Here is a 6,659-nt window from a genome sequence, read left to right as displayed (position 1 = left end):
AATAGTTAATATCATCATCGTGACATCGTGGCGATCTTTACGAGAGATTCATGTATTGCATTAAACGTGTATTGGCTGAAACGAAGAAGAACTAAAAACACTAGATCACTTGGTTTGTAAACGAAAAGTAATTAGTAAAATACAAAGGCAAGTTTAATATTACTTTACAGTTGCAAATGTTCGATCTTGATACTGGCGTAAGGCAGATTACTATTAATACTGGCAATACTGGTTATATCAAAATGAAAGATTAGTTTTGACGACAACGCCATCTGTTGTGTTAGATACAAAACTAGCAATAAAAGTTAAAAGTTAACTACCACTTAGAGACAGTTCCTCTTGCTAGTGCTGGCACTGTTTTTGCTAGAGTTAGCGTGATTCCAATTGAAGTATGGAAGATAACCCTCTGTTAGGCCAGTATAGTTCCTCTATGATCTTGGTTTGACATGAAGGCATATTATGCGCCTGTGTATTTTTAAAAACAATTATATAAAAGTAACTATTTGGATTTTAGGGCAAGATCGTAGTGTGACATTAAAGCGAGAGATGTCGCTGTTATTAAAACAATCAAATACCATTATTCGCATAAAATGTAATTAAACGCAATAACTCATTACTGGTTGCATAATTATCATTATATCTTTTAACAAGACCATAAATAAATAAAATGGTTATTAAAATTTTACTTATATACCAAGATTATGTGACGATGTAAACTTCTTCTGGTGTTATTTCATTAATAATTTGATTATAATTTTTTGAGCATGTTTGTTTTCTTTTGTAAATCAAAAAACAAATGAACGTAATTCAAAAAAAAATCTTTATTAGGAAAAATTGTTTTTCGTCTTTCTTAGTGTGTACTAGGTATTAAATAATGTAAATCATACGCTCAGAACTAACATATATATTAATAATAATATATTTCCGACTTTCGAATATTATATTTATGATAAAAAAAACTCTATTTATCTAAAACAATAAATATACTTAAATAATTAACGAAAAAAGACGAACAATATTGCCTTAGTGTCCTTTACATTTTATTTTTTTCATTAAAAATTCTACTTTCTTACTTATATCCCTGTTTATCGTTTTCGAAACTGCGTACATGTTTTATTTCTTGCGTTACGATCGTCGGCTGCAATTTTATGTACACAAGGTCTAGTGATGGGTTCAACAATGCGTTCGCTTGCATTTTAATTATCGAAGTATCTATTTCAAAATCTACCAATTTTAACTATGACGCCCCAATTTACATTATTTAACTGCATCAAAATAATATAAAATGTACGCATTGGTTACTAAATGCGTAACTGTTGGCTTGATAGTTTTAAATTAAGCAATAAATTAATTACGTTAGATAAATAAATCAACGCGTTCAGCATATTAAGTATGGCTTTATGTAGCCGTTAGTTGATCTAAAACTTATAAAGAATCTTATTTTTATCTGCATTAGGTTTAATTTCAAGTACGTTGTAGTTTTGTTCTAGGAGCCGGTATGTATTGTTTAGAAAATAACATAGTTACCAACACTACGGTCGTGAGTGAATCGTGCGTACAACGACAACGCAGTTTATGCCAGTTTATCGAGACAGTTATACGTTATTATAAATAGGTCGGTTAATGATACAAAAACAAATCGCGAAACGTGACTCGGTGAAATAATAAAAATAAAGAAATCGTGCATAGAATCAGTTATTAAGTGCTATTTGGATAAAGGTAGAGTATGTTTTAACTAAAGTAATGTCTCGAGCTATGGCGACGATATTCCAATACAGTTTACATTCGTGGGAATCAAAAAGGGCTTATTGTTTATGTGACGCTCATCACGAATATAGCGTTTATGAGCAATAACTTCAACAAGAAAATTATAACAATTAAACTTTATAAACTTCTTACAAAAAAGGTTTTATATTTCTTAAAATGTTTTAAAGTACACTCCTTCAAAGTTATGTTTTTAACTATATAAAATACTACAAATTTAGAGAAAGATATCAATTTAAACACAATATTTATTATATTTAATTGAATGAACTTCAACATTAGTCAGGTCATCTAGAATTTTATTGTTTTGTCAATTTTGTGACTTTTAATCATAGAAAAATTAAAAATTAATAATGTTAAATTATTTTATTGTATGATTGTTATATTTTTAACAATAATCGTTTCACAACAAATGTTTTCCTAATTATGTAATACCAAAGATCTTAATATAAATAGCAAACACCGATGCTGTTAATTCAAGATGTGATAATTCAGTGTAAACAAGGTGTTGTAAACAACCGACTATCTTAATTTTGACGTCTATAACATTGTATCTTATTTGTAATATTCCTCAAACGTCCAAGAAATATATTTTTTTATTTTACAATTTAATTATTTATAACCAATTATCTGTTAGTAACATAAATTTATTTTATGTTATTCTGGATTAAAAATTATTGACATAAACGTTAATAATGACGCCTTGATTATAAATACAATTCTTTGTTCATATAATGATGAACAATGAATGCTAAATATAGAAGTTACGAAGCAATGTGAGTTGACATGAATAAAAAATTTTCTTCGATTTTCGAATAAATCGTATGGCGAAGTTATAATTCAACATAGGTTATTATTTATATAGCATTTATTATTATTAAGTTTATTTTCTTCGATACTTACTAAATTACCTCATATGTTTCAATATTGTATTTATACGGCTAAACTACGATGATCGCTCATTTTTTTTCGAAGTTCAGAAATTTAAAATATTGATAAAAATTTTCTTACTTTTTTGTTATCCGGGTGCAAATGTTGCTATAATAAACTTTTTTGGTTGCGGGGGCAATATTCTGGATTCAAGATGCCCTGACTCTGGAAAGAGGACAGGGTTATATCTGGTTCATATTGTCATGCCAGTGGATGAACGCCCACTGATGGAACGGAATGGGAAGTTATTCAAACCCGACAATTATACTAGACATCTGCATATCAGACGTATCTACTGTCGATAGCATTTTTGGTACAGTCCGTAATAAACGTGCGCGCTTGCTAATAGCAAATTGCAAAATTGACTTTAGTTCCTAATTTAAATTTATGTTTTTACATGGTCTACTGTACAATAATTTAATTTTTTTTTCGAAATTGTAATTCCTTATTTTCACTTTATAAATACATATATAAATTTGATATAATATTTACTTCTTTTGGACGGTTTTTTTTTTAGTAAAAATTTTTAGATTTCTTTCATTTTATAAAATTTTTGTAAAGTTTTTGAATTGTTGACGATTTTTTGACTATATAAATAAAGAGTTTGGTTTATATAAATTACATAATTAAAAAAAACAATTTTTTAATATTAATATGTCAGTGTACAGTGGTAAGAAGTTTAAGTCGCCTTTCAAAGACTGGCAGAGATTTCGCCTTTTTTACACAGACAACTCTGTGCAGGACTCAATGTGCAGGTTAAATCTGAATTAAAGCTGTCTGTGGATTTAGTTAAATATGGAGACGTATTATAATATAAATTGTAATGTATCTCGTGATTTTAACTATTCATTGAAATATTACATTGTATTCTGACTTGCTGTGAGAAAAAGAATCCGGAAATGGAATTAATTAAAAAAATATTTAAGCAGTTACTATGCAATGTAATGAAATAATTTGAGCAGTTTTAATTTGTAAAAATTCTAATAGGACAGTTAAATGCGCGGTGGATTATATTTTAATAAAAAAGGACAAAAAAACTGGTTAATAATGTAGATATTTTATTAGCAAAATAATATATATATAATGTATAATGTGAAGAATGATAGTAGAGTATGCTAAAAAAATTGCTGAACTATTAACTAGGGAACGAGATAAAAATGGGGACGTAAACAATAAAAAAATAGTTTGGTTCTTGTTATCGTCTTAGAATCTTGTGTATTATTAAGTACATTAAGTTTATTTGCATTGTTTTGAAACAAGATAATCTTGTGTACATTACGTACACACCTAACCTTGTTCCCATTGCATATTTTAAGTCTTACGAAACATTTATCTTTTAAATTTTCTACGTCAATGTGGATACTTTCGTTTTCTTTTTCTTTTAATTAATTAAATTCAAGAAAAAATTAAACTATCATATCTAGTATCATTGAGCGCGTTGCATACGCAGCCGGGCTGGTTTCTGCAACCAATCAGCATTCCGCTCATTTTACGACAAGTCAACTACTTTCCGTGTAGTGTGTATTCAAGCAATAGGTCAAAAACCTCCAGGCTGTTGAGTCAGTTTTGGTCTAAGTCAGTTTTAAGCAGTTTACTCTCTTAAAGACTATCTTTTATTATATATCGTATATTATGTGCTATTGTCTTATATTCAGACATATATTAATTTCTTGTGGGTCACCACAATTCTTCACTTTGATAGGGCAAATGCCAATTTTGTTCAAACTAACTTACAGGTACGATGGTGTCATTTGCAAACTGCACGGTACTTGCGGAAATAGTAAAGACAATATAAGATGAACACAATAGTCTTGTAATAGAAATCGATTGCCCCGATAAATATGCTTATTTTTTGTTGCATTGACAAGCTGAAACTTTCTGATTATTTTCGCGTGTGTCAGCTGCTTGCTTTGTTTCGGTTGAAGTTGATGCTGCTAGCCCGGTGGCTTTTACAGCTTTATCAGAACTGGGTACACGGAGTGAAAGTGTCCGTGAAGTTAAAAATAAAACAGAAGTTATACAGACGCATTCCAGTTGTACGATGATGTTCCCGCGTAGTAAACCGCTCTACTCGAGTAGAGCTGTGTAGTGTTTATGTTGTGTATATGCGGCTTGGGACGAAGGCGTGGACCACAGGCGAGCCAAGGAGAGATCCAGATCCAAGCTCTGGTCACCTACGCTGTTCGAGGTTAGGGAGCGGCGGCCGCCTCATAGGAACAGGTGTGGTGTAGTGAGTAGTGTTTTGTTCTATTGTAAATGAAGCGATGTCCTGTGCGGAGTGTTGCAGGTGTAGGTTGTTCATACTGTGTGGTTAGCTTTTGTAGTGTTTTGAGTAGCATAGGTCAGTCGTTATGTTAATAGCAATTGCTTGTTTTAATAATTACTATTAAACGTCAATAGGGTATATATGTAATAGTATTGAAGATTGTTCTCTCAATCTTAGTCGAATATTGGAACTTGTCATCTTATATCATCCTATTCCTCTTTTACTATTTCTTACATTAGTTATCACATATGATTTTATTGGATTTATAGTTAAGGTCGCTTTTCTGCTCATCATAATCGAGTTTCTGAAACAATGTTTCGGTCGAGGGTTTTGACAAATGTTAGAAGGACCCCAGATCATTTACATGTGTTTTATCTACATGTATTTCGAAAACTTCCCGAATTACATATTTGAATGTATTCTGTAAAACTGCTTTAAAGAGTAACAGAGAAGGAAATCGTTTCGCCTTCTTTCTCAAGTCTTTGCTGTTCAGTTTGGAATTTTGAAGCACTGTTTTTGTAGCTTTTTATCATTCTTAAGTATTTATTTTCAGTTACATAATTGATTAGAGTATTACGGATGTTTTAGTAAATCAAATAGTTTATTGTAATCAATGAACGATCGTTGACCGTATTCATTATACTTTTTGATTCATAATGTAAGCCGAAAGACGCCCACTGCAAGACAGGCCTTCTTCAAAGATAGCTGCCATGACCAGCCTAAACTATGTCGCCGTTCCACCTAGAAGGGGTTTACCGACACCTTGTCTACCGGCTTGTGGTCGCGAACTACAGGGCACCCCCACTGCCACTTCATACTTAAATAATAAATTAGAAAGAGAATAGCCCTTTCCAGAAGGCATCTAGGCGACCTTTTGCCTTCTTATAAGGTTCGTGTAAACAACTTAACTCTTATCTTTCGCTTATATAATTTAATTAAAAACACTAATGTAATCAGTATAATTGAATAGTCGGCACGAAAACATATTCTTTGAGAGTACACCTCGTAATTAAATTATACTCCTCAAGATTATTAATAATTATTTGTTTTATTAAATCTTCCTTGTTTTGCGAGATAATAGTGAATTTTTATTCATTTCATCGTCATCATTATAGCCGTAAGACGTACACTGTTACTGTACATTGACATCTCCCATTAATAACCCATAAGGACGGTAGAAAGCGGCTTGGATCCTGCACCTTTCTGCAACTTAATAAAGGTCATCTGACAGCCTTATGGGTGATGGCAGGCGCTACGCATATTGGTCTGTTGTATCAGCTCTAAAATCTTAAGGGACTAGCGGCCAGCTGCGTTTTGTGGCCTTCCTAGTGCCATTTCAACTAACCAATCCGCTTGGATATATCATTTTCTTCTGTTTTTCTCCGCGTTTCCTGATTCAATTTCATAGAGAAATCTCGAGCAGTTCTCTATTCTGCTTATTGAGCAATTGTGAGCTTAATACACAGGCACTTGTCTATTTAGTAGGATAAACTTCTAAATAACTATTACGATTGACTTGTTTAAACGGAAAATTTGTATAGTATCTATGATGTATCATTTAATATGAAATTTATATTACGTAATGCACATTTATATGAAAAATAAAATTGTTTCTCTGTTTTATAATTTATCCCAATTCATTATTAATATTTATATTTTAGTATATTTTCACGGAAATCGGGAAACCGCACAAATTTTG

The 6,659-nt window shown here is 31.3% G+C and overlaps 1 protein-coding gene across 1 annotated transcript in view; it reads left to right on the top strand.

The window, feature by feature from the left end:
* Positions 1-1,538: 1,538 nt before the first annotated feature.
* The window catches only part of LOC137929684 (uncharacterized), a 35,183-nt gene continuing 30,062 nt past the window's right edge, over positions 1,539-6,659 (top strand). Inside the window, exon 1 of the mRNA XM_068772745.1 lies at positions 1,539-1,719. The gene's annotated coding sequence lies outside the window, so the exon portion shown is untranslated. The remainder of the gene's footprint in view (positions 1,720-6,659) is intronic.

This window comes from Battus philenor, unplaced genomic scaffold (genome assembly GCF_028537555.1).
Source record: "Battus philenor isolate CCGP_79_NKW_IND1 unplaced genomic scaffold, ilBatPhil1.0.hap1 SCAF_11, whole genome shotgun sequence".
In the NCBI taxonomy this organism is placed as follows: Eukaryota; Metazoa; Arthropoda; class Insecta; order Lepidoptera; family Papilionidae; genus Battus; species Battus philenor.
Note: the sequence above shows the minus strand (reverse complement) of the source record. Positions and strands in the feature narration are given on the sequence as shown.